This window comes from Cupressus sempervirens, chromosome 1 (assembly GCF_028749045.1).
Source record: "Cupressus sempervirens isolate cs-2001-9-10 chromosome 1, ASM2874904v1, whole genome shotgun sequence".
NCBI lineage: Eukaryota > Viridiplantae > Streptophyta > Pinopsida > Cupressales > Cupressaceae > Cupressus > Cupressus sempervirens.
Genome location: NC_143118.1, coordinates 72856240 through 72870616, shown reverse-complemented (window position 1 = coordinate 72870616; position 14377 = coordinate 72856240).

Below are 14377 nucleotides of genomic sequence, written 5' to 3'. Positions count from 1 at the left end.
TGTCGGACACACCTCCTCATCTGCGACAGTTTGTTGATAGTGGAGTGGCCGCAGCTGTGGCTAGCTCACAGCCACTGACGGAGGTATGAAAGAATTTTCTTCATTTTAGTTGTTTTTTATAATAGTTAATCTCAAAATTTCTAATGTTATTTATAAGTGATTATATTTATTGAATTGTTGTAGGGTCTTGTCACGCTTGATCGTCCACGAGCATTTGAGGTGGACTTACAAAGTGACTATTTGTTGGCGGTAAGAAAATAATTGATTTTGTGAGTACATATATTTGATTTCAACGTATAATAAATATTGATTCATATCTACTTTCTTTTTATTAGTTGGACCTAGAGAAGAGCCTCAACAAGAGGTCAAGTGAGCATGTCAGGAAGGCCCCGTCATCTCCACTGTCTCCCTCCACACGACGGCAGAGGACGTCGAGAGACTTGTTTCCTTCCCCATGTATATATATAGGCATCTGAGAGACATATTCGATACACATTTGATGTACATATGACATTCTATATTTGATGTATGACATTATTGGTTAATATATGATATGTTTGTTCATATACGACATTATTGGTTATCATAATATATTATGTGTTTGTTAATGTATATGACATTATTGGTTATCATTTTATATTATATGTTTGTTCATGTATGATGTTAAATTAGATATATTCGTGTATGACATTAAATTAGATATGTGCATGTATGAAATTAAATTCAATTGCTAGAGAATTTCCATTATGTCTACCAACTAGTAGATGTTCTTTTTTGCTTTATTAGTATTTCTCAAAAACTGCAAAGAAGCTGTTTCTGGTAGTATCTACTATAGTCCTACTCAAATATGTTTTCAAAAATACTTAGTATGGCAAAGAAATGTCTATGGAAAGCTTGTCAAATAGGATATTAAAGAACTAAATGTGGATAGTCATTAGTACCCATCAATAAGAACACAGACATCTTTCTCAAGCAAGCCATATGACATTAGCAAGTAATTTATAAATTTCCTTTGCAAATAACTAGAAGATGCTATGAATCTTAATACAGAGTTAATCATGAACTCATTATTCCATCCAAGAAGCATATATCACCCTAAGCCAATTAACCGACAGGATAAAAATTAATTCAATTTCAACAAAATTTTGAGTATAACAAGCATCTTAGGGATTCTTATAAGAATTAACATGATGTTCACAAGAGCATTACAAGTTCTTGTAATGCTATTTCACATATTGTAATCATATTCAGTTTTGAATGGCCATTTGTGTTACAAGCATAAATGTTCTTTAAGGTCTTTTAATTCTAGACATGAATTTTATTATGAAGCTTTTTTATGACAACCCACTCAATGCATATATTGTTCTTCCACATTATGCTAATTTGACTTTCATTGGTTGATTTGGGTCTAGACATGACATTATTCACTACCTTTTTTATATATTATTTTTTTGTAGTGAGGTTTTGGCTTGAATGAATGTATTAATCATCGAAGTTGTGAACCTTGGTCAAGATACTTACAAATATATTTTCAAATTGGACCTCAAATAGTTTTCTCAGTCACCCCCTATACACAGATACTGAAAAAGTAGTTAATTACAAAATTAATACTGAATTAACACAAGTTTAATTGAGAAGTATTATCTACCTCAATAGGCTAGATTATTATTGACCAGGAAGCTTTATCTTAGAGCAGTTGGTTTCCTAAATCTTTAGCACAATGACAGTCTTATGGAATGTGGAATTAGGTCTGCTAGCTAAGGAACGTTCTTTAAAAGGTAGAGGAAACTCAAGACTCACATGTTTCCAATCAATATAAATGTTTAAATTGCTTCTCTAATTTTTTCTATTTATGATCTTCTTCAAACTTAACTTTCTAAATGCATTGATGGGGAAATAAAGATCTTCTAGGAACTAAAGGCTAATCATGTTTAATACTTAAAATTTTCTATTTTTATCTAATAATTTAAAAAAGATTGTACAAGTGTTTTAAAAGAGAAACACTTGTCACTAACATCATAAGAAGGAATATCCAAGGAGTCTTACCACTGATCCCCCACCACCAAATTCAAGAGAAAACAAAATTCCACTACTAAAGAGATAGTAACAATGATCATCCCTAGTCTCTCCCTTATCACAAAATGATTACCATCAAAATTTGCATTTCCAATTGCGTCATGTGCATTTAAGTGATAGTAACATTTTCACTCTCTTACCTAATGTCTCCCATTTCTGAAACTCCTAGGGAAGGGCAAGGCCATCTTCTTAGTACTTCAAAATACAACGAGTTCCATTTTTTCACATATTGATAATCGTTGACTTAAAGTATAGTCGAAGTATTGACAGCCTATAGATATGCCCCGTCAAAGATCGCAACCCTGTGGCATTTAGTGACCCTTAGGGACATTCTGGTTCAGCATGCCTGAGAACGTTCGAGCATTGAAGGGGATAGGAAGAGGTTGGGGATAGGGTTTACCCGGCCACCCAAAGCTAATGGAGTAGACAGTTTGATCCCAGGATGAAAGATGAGAGAGATTTGGCAGTTGGCAACTTTGTACTGGCCAACACTACAAGTTTCAACATCACCCAAGATGGCATTGTAGAATGAAAATGGAATGCGATCTCCAAAAAGTGAGAGAGGTTATTGTAGATCTCTGCAATAGAGTTCTGTAGGAATTGTAATCTCATCCATATCTTGCACGAGCTTCGAGATATACCCCGTCAAAGATTGCAGCCCTGTGGCATTTAGTGACCCTTAGGGACATTCTGGTTCAGCGCGCCTGAGAACATTCAAGCATTGAAGGGGAGAAGACAAGGTTGGGGATAGGGTTTACCTGGTCACCTGGAGCTAATGGAGCAGACAGTTTGATCCCACGATGAAAGATGAGAGAGATTTGGCAGTTGGCAACTTTGTACTGGCCAACACTACAAGTTTCAGCATCACCCGAGATGGTGTTGTAAAATAAAAATAGAATGTGATCTCCAAAAAGCGAGAGAGGTTATTGTAGGTCTCTGCAACACGGTCTTGTAGGAACTAGAATTGCATCCATACCTCGCACAAGCTCCGAGATATGCCTCGTCAAAGATCACAGCCCTATGGCATTTAGTGACCCTTGGGGACATTCTGGATTGGCGTGCCTGAGAATGTTCGAGCACTAAAGGGGATAGGATGAGGTTGGGGATAGGGTTTACCTAGCCACTCAGAGCTAATGGAGTAGACAGTTCGATCCCACAATGAAAGGTGAGAGAGATTTGGCAGTTGACAACTTTGTACTGGCCCACACTGCAAGTTTCAGCATCACCCGAGATGGCATTGTAAAAAAAAAATGAAGTGTGATCTCCAAAAAGTGAGAGAGGTTATTGTAAGTCTCCGCAACACGGTCCTGTAGGAACTAGAATCACATCTATACCTTGTACAAGCTCTGAGCTATGCCCCGTCAAAGATCGCAGCCCTATGGCATTTAGTGACCCTTAGGGACATTCTGGTTCAGCGTGCCTGAGAATGTTCAAGCACTGAAGGGGACAGGAAGAAGTTGGGGATAAGGTTTACTTGACCACTCGGAGCTAATGGAGCAGACAGTTTGATCCCACGACGAAAGATGAGAGAGATTTGGCAGCTGGCAACTTTGTACTGGCCAACACTACAAATTTCAGCATCACCCGAGATGGCATTGTAGAATGAAAATGGAATGTGATCTCCAAAAAGAGAGAGAGGTTATTGTATGTCTCTGCAACATAGTCCTGTAGGAATTGGAATCTCATCCATATCTTGCACGAGCTTTGAGATATGCCCCATCAAAGATTGCAGCCCTGTGGCATTTAGTGACCCTTAGGGACATTCTAGTTTGGCGTGCCTGAGAACATTCAAGCATTGAAGGGGACAAGAAAAGGTTGGGGATATGTTTTACCTGGCCACCTGGAGCTAATGGAGTAGACAATTTGATCCCATGATGAAAGAAGAGAGAGATTTGGCAGTTGGCAACTTTGTACTGGCCAACACTACAAGTTTAATCATCACCCGAGATGGCATTGTAGAATGAAAATAGAATGTGATCTCCAAAAAGCGAGAGAGTTTATTGTAGGTCTCTGCAACACAGTCTTGTAGGAATTGGAATCTCATCCATATCTTGCACGAGCTTCGAGATATGCCCTGTCAAAGATCGCAGCCCTGTGGCATTTAGTGACCCTTAGGGACATTCTTGTTCGGCCTGCCTGAGAACATTCAAGCATTGAAGAGGACAAGACAAGGTTGGGGATAGGTTTTACCCGGCCACCTAGAGCTAATGGAGTAGACAGTTTGATCCCATGATGAAAGATGAGAGAGATTTGGCAGTTGGCAACTTTGTACTGGCCAACACTACAAGTTTCAGCATCACCCGAGATGGTGTTTTAAAATGAAAACAAAATGTGATCTCCAAAAAGCGAGAGAGGTTATTGTAGGTCTCCACAACACGGTCCTGTAGGAATTGGAATCGCATCCATACCTTGCATGAGCTCTGAGATATGTCTCGTCAAAGATCGCAGCCCTGTGGCATTTAGTGACCCTTGGGGACATTTTGGATTGGCATGCCTGAGAACGTTTGAGCACTAAAGGGGATAGGACGAGGTTGGAGATAGGGTTTACCCAGCCACCCAGAGCTAATAGAGTAGACAGTTCGATTGCACGATGAAAGGTGAGAGAGATTTGGCAGTTGACAACTTTGAACTGGCCCACACTACAAGTTTCACCATCACCCGAGATGGTGTTGTAAAATGAAAATAGAATGTGATATCCAAAAAGCGAGAAAGGTTATTGTAGGTCTCCGCAACACGGTCTTGTAGGAACTAGAATCGCATCCATACCTTGCACAAGCTCTGAGATATGCCCCATCAAAGATCGTAGCCCTATGGCATTTAGTGACCCTTGGGGACATTCCCGATTGGCATGCCTGAGAACGTTCAAGCACTAAAGGGGATAGGATGAGGTTGGGGATAGGGTTTACCCGGCCACTCGGAGCTAACAGATAAGACAGTTCGATCCCACGACGAAAGGTGAGAGTGATTTGGCAGTTGGCAACTTTGTACTGGCCCACACTGCAAGTTTCAGCATCACCCGAGATGGCATTGTAAAACAAAAATGGAGTGTGATCTCCAAAAAGTGAGAGAGGTTATTGTAGGTCTCCGCAACAGGGTCTTGTAGGAACTAGAATTGCATCCATACCTCGCACGAGCTTCGAGATATGCCCCGTCAAAGATCGCAGCCCTGTGGCATTTAGTGACCCTTAGGGACATTCTGGTTCAGCGTGCTTGAGAACGTTCGAGCACTGAAGGGGACATGAAGAGGTTGGGGATAAGGTTTACTCGGCCACCCGGAGCTAATGGAGGAGACAGTTTGATCCCACGATGAAAGATGAGAGAGATTTGGCAGTTGGCAACTTTGTACTAGCCAACACTACAAGTTTCAGCATCACCCAAGATGGCATTGTAAAATGAAAACAGAATGTGATCTCCAAAAAGTGAGAGAGTTTATTGTAGGTCTCCACAACACAGTCCTGTAGGAACTAGAATCCCATCCATACCTTGCACAAGCTCCGAGATATGCCCCGTCAAAGATCGCAGCCCTATGGCATTTAGTGAACCTTGGGGACATTTTGGATTGGCGTGCCTGAGAACATTTGAGCACTGAAGGGGATAGGACGAGGTTGGGGATAGGGTTTACCCGGCCACCCGGAGCTAACGGAGTAGACAGTTCGATCCCACGATGAAAGGTGAGAGAGATTTGCTAGTTGGCAACTTTGAACTGGCCCACACTACAAGTTTCAGCATCACCCGAGATGGCGTTGTAAAATGAAAACAGAATGTGATCTCCAAAAAGTGAGAGATTTTATTATAGGTCTCCACAACACAGTCCTGTAGGAACTGGAATCCCATCCATACCTCACACGAGCTCCGAGATATGCCCCATCAAAGATCGCAGCCCTATGGCATTTAGTGACCCTTGGGGACATTTCGAATTGGCGTGCCTGAGAACGTTCAAGCACTAAAGGGGATAGGATGAGGTCGGGGATAAGGTTTACCTGGCCACCTAGAGCTAATAGAGCAGACAGTTCGATCCCACGATGAAAGGTGAGAGAGATTTGGCAGTTGGCAACTTTGAACTGGCCCACACTGCAAGTTTCAGCATCACCCGAGATGGCGTTGTAAAACAAAAATGGAGTGTGATCTCCAAAAAGTGAGAGAGGTTATTGTAGGTCTTCACAACATGGTCCTGTAGGAACTAGAATCGCATCCATACCTCACACGATCTCCAAGATATGCCCTGTCAAAGATCGCAGCCCTATGGCATTTAGTGACCCTTGGGGACATTCTGGATTGGCGTGCCTGAGAATGTTTGAGCACTGAAGGGGATAGGAAAAGGTTGGGGATAGGGTTTACTTGACCACATAGAGCTAACGGAGTAGACAGTTCGATCCCACGAGGAAAGGTGAGAGAGATTTGGTAGTTGGCAACTTTGTACTAGCCGACATTGCAAGTTTCAGCATCACCCGAGATGGCGTCGTAAAATGAAAATGGAGTGTGATCTCCAAAAAGTGAGAGAGCTTATTGTAGGTCTCCAAAAAGAGTGTTTAAAAATGTAAAAACAGCGGGGGGTCCTTTGTATGGTTTGGGAGTTTGACCATTAAAACTAGAAATTGTCCTAGTAGTAAGTGCTGGTAATAGTTTTGAAATTTGATTGTTGAGTGTTGAGAAACCTCAAGTTTGGGATTTTTCTTGTTGGTTTGAGTCTATAATAACCATTTCCATCTGAAAAGTTGAGTGTTGAAACCATTTAAGAAGTATTTGCATAGTTTTCCCTAAAATTTGAGTGCATAAAAAGGGGTATGTGATTGCTCCCAAGGTGGATTTAGTGTTTTCTCCAAACAAGAGTTGCATTTTATGTTTGAAGTCATCTAATATAACCAAAGTGAAGGTGGTTGAACAATTTTGGGGTTCTAGAGACGTTGCAAAGTAAGAGTTCTAGAAAGCCCTAGGGTAAAGGGGCTAGAAAGGAGGGTTTTGTAAAAACCATTGTAAAGTTGATCATGAGACCAAAAAAATAAAAGAATCCTTGCATTTGAGTCATTTCTTAAGACTTTTTTGGGTCATGGGAGTTCCAAAAGTCAAGGGATTGTGAGTTGCTTTGTAAATGGCCTCAAACTAGGCTTAGTTGGCAGACTAAAATAGCCAGTTTTCAGTGATATTTTACAAAACAAGTGTAGTTGGTTTTGGAGTATATTTTAGAGTGAGGAAAAGAGTATTTTAATCACCCAATAGTTTAGGACTGGCAAGGGCTAGTTGGAACAAGCCTAGAAGAGGCAAAATTGAGAAAGTGTAAGAGATGAGTTGCAAGAAACAACTACTGTAGATGATGCAAATATTGACGAGTTGTAAAGTGAGGGGGAGGAAATCACTATTGAATCCTTCCTAAAAATCAATGGCTTATTAGATGAACCAATTAACACTTTGTTGAGGAGTTATTGACAAAATATGAAGGGACTAGGTACAATTGCACCTAAAAATACCCAACCAGAAAACCTGAACCAGCCAGTGGACTATTATAGGAAATAAAACCTTGAGCATACAACAAACATTGATATTAGATTAAGCTTGCTAATGCAAGATTCACAACCAGATTGGTTGTAGGAGGTTGTCACAAACCTTGGGTAACCAAATACTTGTGGGGATGAAAATGTTTCCCTTTTAATTCCATCCCCACCACATGTTGACCCCAAGGACGTCATCTAATGCTTTGAAAATGGTGGCAACCATGATGAAATAAATAGTTAACAATTTTTTGATACCCAGGCCCAAAATGACTATGATGGAGATGATGATTTTATACGTTACATGTCACTAGACAGAAAACAACATAGTGGTTTACCCAGTAGATTCCTATAGCTACCAAAGAAAAGGATACAAAATTCTAAGGAACAAGAGAGAATAAGAAGTTATTTGAGGCTAATGCACTTTACATGAAGGAGAAGATCAGGGATAGGAAAGATGGGAGAGAGGAAAAGATTGCAAGAAATGAGATCTTATATGCTATAGAGAGGGGAAAATGAGTTGTGGAGAAGGTTGCACTAAAGGAATAGAAGAGGAAAGAAAGAGAGGATAATCTAAATGTTTGAAAGAGATATAGACCAAATATTGGAGGTGCACCTTCAACAAAAAGTTTATACAAAAAGTAATAATTTATACAAAAAGTTTCAATTTATTTTAAATAATTAAATAATAGAAACATCATAGAATTAATAATTCAGTATAATCATAAAAAATAGACACTAAACAATCCCAAATTCAAACATACGAAGGTCCAACTAGAATAATGACTTTAAATAACCAAATACCAAAGCCAAACAAAGGAAATGGGACTTTTACCTTAAATGAATAAATTACATGAAGAAGGGTGGCTGGCTATTTGGAAATCTACTTATTTTTCTTCTCTCCCTCCTGTCTTCCAAGAGAACATGCAATGAAAGAAAAATATCATCACAATAAGAAAATATGAAAAATATTGTTCTAGCTTTAAAAAAATTGGAGACATCAAAACATAAAATCTAGATTCTAAACAAATCAAAACATAAAATCTATGATTTAAACTAAATCTCATCACTTACGCATCATAAAAATACGGTCCACCTTATTCATGTGGACAGTCTTGGGGAAGAGGTTGCAACAATGTATTTGGATCCAGTTGATCACTCTTTCTCTCTCTCCCTCTCTCTGTATTCAATCTAATGAGCCAACTGGATCTGCTCGACATTTTAATGTCTCAAGTATTGCCTCGTGGTCTGACTCGCGAACTCTCCAAAGATTCTTATTATGTGGTTTTCCACCATATTTTATCAAGTGGACATTTGATGCGACAACAAGATTTGAATAATGATGAATCTTCCTCTCTATTTGCCAATCCTCGAATAACCACAAGTTAGGGTTCTTCATAGAATATCATCTAAGCCATGTGCCAGTTACAACCACCGCACCGACATGGTACTCTAAACCTTCACCATCTATAACCGAGTGATCCAATTTTTTTTTGGCTTGAACACAATGACACAAATAATAATATGTCCCTTGTTCATTGTCTTCAGGTGCAATAACAGCGAAAACATGGCCTGCAGTGACAAATGTACAAAATGCGGTCATTAATTCAAAAAATACTTGCGTAAAAGTTATAAAGTTACATATTGAAATTACAAAGATATATAAATATATATATTACTAGGTTGCACTAGATTAGACAAGTAGTCAAAGTCAATAGATGATTCCATCTGTACCATTTCTAGTGCTTGTGGGGGATGATAGATGTCAATTGGGTCCAAAACCCATATATCCCATTTGTCCACCCATTCAGTCGACTCACAGTCATCCCAATTTTCCTTTGCACATGATGGACAATAGCATGCCATTTTTCGTGTGTGAATACTCCATGAACCTACATCAGAGCTTCTAAAAGAGTGCAACTCACTAGATCCTGTTAGTGTGCAACAATCCTAATATGGTGCAATGTTAGTATTATCTATCAACCAAAAAAATTTACGAACCGTAGACTCACCTTCCTTACCTGGGTCCATTGTAGTGTTACACCACTAGACGATGGATTTTGCATCTGTCAATATTGCTCCATCTTTGTACTTTAGTTCTTCACGAGCTAAGGCTCTTATGATGCATGCGCCTGCACCATCGTGCTCTCCCTTTCCATGACCAGCCTCTGTGAAATTCCACATTTATTGAATTCTACACAACTTGTGCATCCTGCTCAACCAATAGAACATCCATGCATTCTTGAATTGAGATGCACAATTGTCTGACCAAATAATGTGCTAACGATATGTGATGTCCTTGTTAGCCAAATCTCCATAAAATAGTTGAAAACAACCATGTACAAACTCTGTAGAATGTGATCGATTATCGCTGATGTAAAAATGGTACTCCCTCAAAATCTTCCTGTCATCCTCTGTACTTGTAGGTGAATGCATGAATGTTATGTGAACAAATATGGAAACCTGTTGAGAAGTATAATACTTTGCTTGCACCTCATTTTGTGGTTGTAGTGTGTAGTTCTCTACGAAATCTACAACCAAAACAATGGTATCTAGTTGAAACGTATCCTTGCACAACTTGAATTGCAAATCCAGCCATCGAGCTCTATGGGTATGCCTTGCATACTCGTAAATAATGTTTTCATAAAAAATCTTCATGAACTCATACAGTGGAATCTTTTCAATGACTAAATCACATCTTTTACTGTGTTTCCCATATTTTAGAGCATATGTCACTGTCTTAAATTTTCCATAATCTACTATTTCATTTCCAATTGCATGTGTACTATCCATATGTTGACAAGTTGATAAAAGTTGCAAAGAACCACAAAATAAGCACGTACCATCCAAGCATGATGTATTGTAAAATTGTTGGCTGTCCCTTATTTCACATAAAATGTTGGATATGAATTCCCTTGAAGATCTTGGTGGCTCATTTATGTCACAATCCTGCAAAACAAACTGAGAATGCAAAATTATGCATATATGCCTAAAAACATCAAAATGGTTAGAAAATTCAATATGTATCCTACAACAACAAGTTGTGCGTGTGTGATTTATCTTCACATAAAAAGGTTTACCCATCTCAAAAAATCTTTGACTTATTTGAATTTGAGGATACATACCAATAAATTTTGCAAAAAATTGTGTCTGAGTTGTGTCCAAAAAATGTTTTGCATGTGGCTCGCGATTTTGGCTACCAATCCTCCTTCTTACAACATCTCTTTGATTAGGGGAAACACGTGTGTTATTTTTCCAAAAATCTTCGATCAATGATTTCAAGGCTTCACTAATTTCTTTATCCTTTCACGGTAGTCTACCGCTAAATGTCCATAACTCATTTTTTGTTGGATCTTCCAATCTCTCACGCCTTAGCATGGCTCTCCTTAGAGTACCTCTACCAATTTTTAATATTTTTTTTGTCTTTCTCATGAGTCGAGCTTTCTTCATTTGGCTACTTACTATTGTCGATGTAAGTACTCGTCTTACGATATTACTATCTTTGGTGCGTGATTTAGAACCCACTTTGTCATAAGCATTCATTAGATTCTTTACAATGTTTTTTTCATTTGAATCATCCATCGTTCTTAGCCCAAGAATCTTCATGATAGGCCTAAATTTTAAATTCCTCATCATTTCAAAAAATAATTGGCATTGACCTGTAATATTTAATTCATCAAAAAATAATCTCCACATATGATTAACTTTTCTTTGACAAGTATGCTTGCTAATCTTGTTAGGCATTGATTTCAAAATGTTACTATCAATATCAATCAAATATTTTAGTCTTCTAAAACAAATTCTAGAAGGTGTTATAATCTCTTCAATTCTCTCAACATTTTGAACATCAACATAAGGTTGAGTGTATTGCATACCTTGAACCGAAGATGATGTGCCTTGGCAATAAGATGCAAAAGATGGAATATCACCTACTTGATGTGTTGATGTTGTGCCTTCAACATGACATGATGGAGTGTGTATATCGTCGGATCTACAAATCGGTGTCTCTTCAACATGAGAGGATGATATGACTTCAACATTGGAAGATGGTGTAGCAGACGAGATGACTCCAACATTAGAAGATGGTGTAGCTTCACAATTCAATTGCCTTCTTGAGCGTAACAGTCTCATTCGTTCTCTTTGTCTTTCCAATTCTTCCTCTTTGTTTCTTGGTACTGGTGGTTCTTGATCCTCTTCGAAAGTCAATTCTTCATTATTGCTTTGCAATTTTCTTTGCTCACATAGTAATTTCATTTTATCTCTTTTAATTGCAAAATATCTCTCCCTATCTTCATTTGTTTGATTTTTTGGTTTCTTCCTTGGGATGATGATGATTTCTACATGTCAAATTATTCAAACATTTGAATTACTTAAAATGTGTAAATTACAAATTATTCAAATACATATAAAAATTATAATTATTTGAATGAATACACAATATATATATAAAATGACTTGTCAAATTTCTAACCATTTCGAAATAACATTTCATTAAAACATACAAATTTCAATGAATTCACTATATATTAAACAACATGTCAAATTATAATCAAATTTGTATCTATATATCAACAAACAATATTTAAAATAGATTGCACTAACCTTTTCTATACAAGGAATATTCAAAAAGTCTTCAAATCGTGTATCCAATGATTGAATTTGGTGTTTGTTAGCTTCCAAAAGTGTTTGCCACCTTGAAATAGTGTTTGTTAGCTTGAAATAGTGTTTGCCACTTTGAAAGAATGTTTGCTGTGTTGAAACTTGCGATTTCTATCAGGATAATAGAGTGCAAAATAGAATAAAAGCAGAGAATGAATGAAACGGGCCCCAAAGTTGCTTTTTGACCATTTTTAGGTGATTTCACATAGTGCGTATGCGCTATAGTGTATAAGCACTATAGCGCATACGCACTATATTAGAACACATCACTCTCCACCCTCCGTACTCTCTCTCTCTTCCTACTCTCTCTCCCCTCTCCCATCCCCTACACTCTCTCTCTCTCCCCTCTCCCATCCTTTACTCTTTAGATCTCTCACACACACTCCCATCCTCCCTCTCCCACTTCTTACTCTCTCTCTCTCTTCCACCTCCTACTCTCTTTCACACTCTCTCCCATCCCCTACTCTCTCTTACAGACACACTCCCATCCGCTACTCTCTCTCTCTCCCCTCTCCCATCCCCTAAACTCTCTCTTTTGTAGATACACACTCCCATCCCCCTCTCTCTCTCCCCTCTCCCATCGCCCTCTCTCTCTCCCCTCTCCCATCCCCCTCTCTCTAGATCGCTCACACGCGCTCCCATCCCTCTCTCTCCTCCTCTCCCACTCCCTCTCCCACCACCTACTATCTCTCTCTCTCTCAAGTTCTCTCTCTCCCTCTCTACTCTCTCTCTCTCTCCCATCCCATACTCTTACTCTCTCTCTCTCTCTCCAATCCCCAACTCTCTCTCACACTCTCTCCCATCCCCTACTCTCTCTGACACTCTCTCTCATCCTTTCACTCTGTCTCTCTCATCTCATACTCTCTCTCTCTTTGTCACCTCCTACTCTCTCTCACACTCTTTCCCATCCTTTCACTCCGTCTCTCCCATCTCGTACTCTCTCTTTGCCACCCCCTACTCTCTCTCACACTCTCACAATCTCTCCTATTCCCTACTCTCTCTCTCTTTCACAGACACACACACACACACTCACACTCCCATCCCCCCTCTCTCTTCTCTCCCATCCCCTACTCTCTAGATTTGACAGACGCACTCCCATCCCTCTCTCTCCTCCTCTCCCACTCCCTCTCCCAGGTCACCTACTATTTCTCTCTCTCAAGTTCTCTCTCTCCCTCTCTACTCCCTCTCTCCCATCCCCTACTCTTACTCTCTCTCTCTCTCCCATTCCCAACTCTCTCTCACACTCTCTCCCATCCCCTACTCTCTCTCACACTCTCTCCCATCCTTTCACTCTGTCTCTCCCATCTTGTACTCTCTCTTTGCCACCCCATACTCTCTCACACACTCTCACACTCTATCCTATCCCCTACTCTCTCTCTTTCACAGACACACACACACTCACACTCCCATTCCCCCTCTCTCTTCTCTCCCATCCCCTACTCTCTAGATTTGTCACACGCACTCCCATCCCTCTCTCTCCTCCTCTCCCACTCCCTCTCCCAGGTCACCTACTATTTCTCTCTCTCAATTTCTCTCTCTCCCTCTCTACTCTCTCTCTCCCATCCCCTACTCTTACTCTCTCTCTCTCTCCCATTCCCAACTCTCTCTCACACTCTCTCCCATCCCCTACTCTCTCTCACACTCTCTCCCATCCTTTCACTCTGTCTCTCCCATCTCGTACTCTCTCTTTACCACCCCCTACTCTCTCTCACACTCTCACACTCTCTCCTATCCCCTACTCTCTCTCTTTCACAGACACACACACACACACACACACACACACACACTCACACTCCCATCCCCCCTCTCTCTTCTCTCCCATCCCTTACTCTCTAGATTTGTCACACGCACTCCCATCCCTCTCTCTCCTCCTCTCCCACTCCCTCTCCTAGGTCACCTACTATTTCTCTCTCTCACGTTCTCTCTCTCCCTCTCTACTCTCTCTCTCCCATCCCCTACTCTTACTCTCTCTCTCCCATTCCCAACTCTCTCTCACACTCTCTCCCATCCCCTACTCTCTCTCACACTCTCTCCCATCCCCTACTCTCTCTCACACTCTCTCCCATCCTTTCACTCTGTCTCTCCCATCTCGTACTCTCTCTTTGCCACCCCCTACTCTCTCTCACACTCTCACACTCTCTCCTATCCCCTACTCT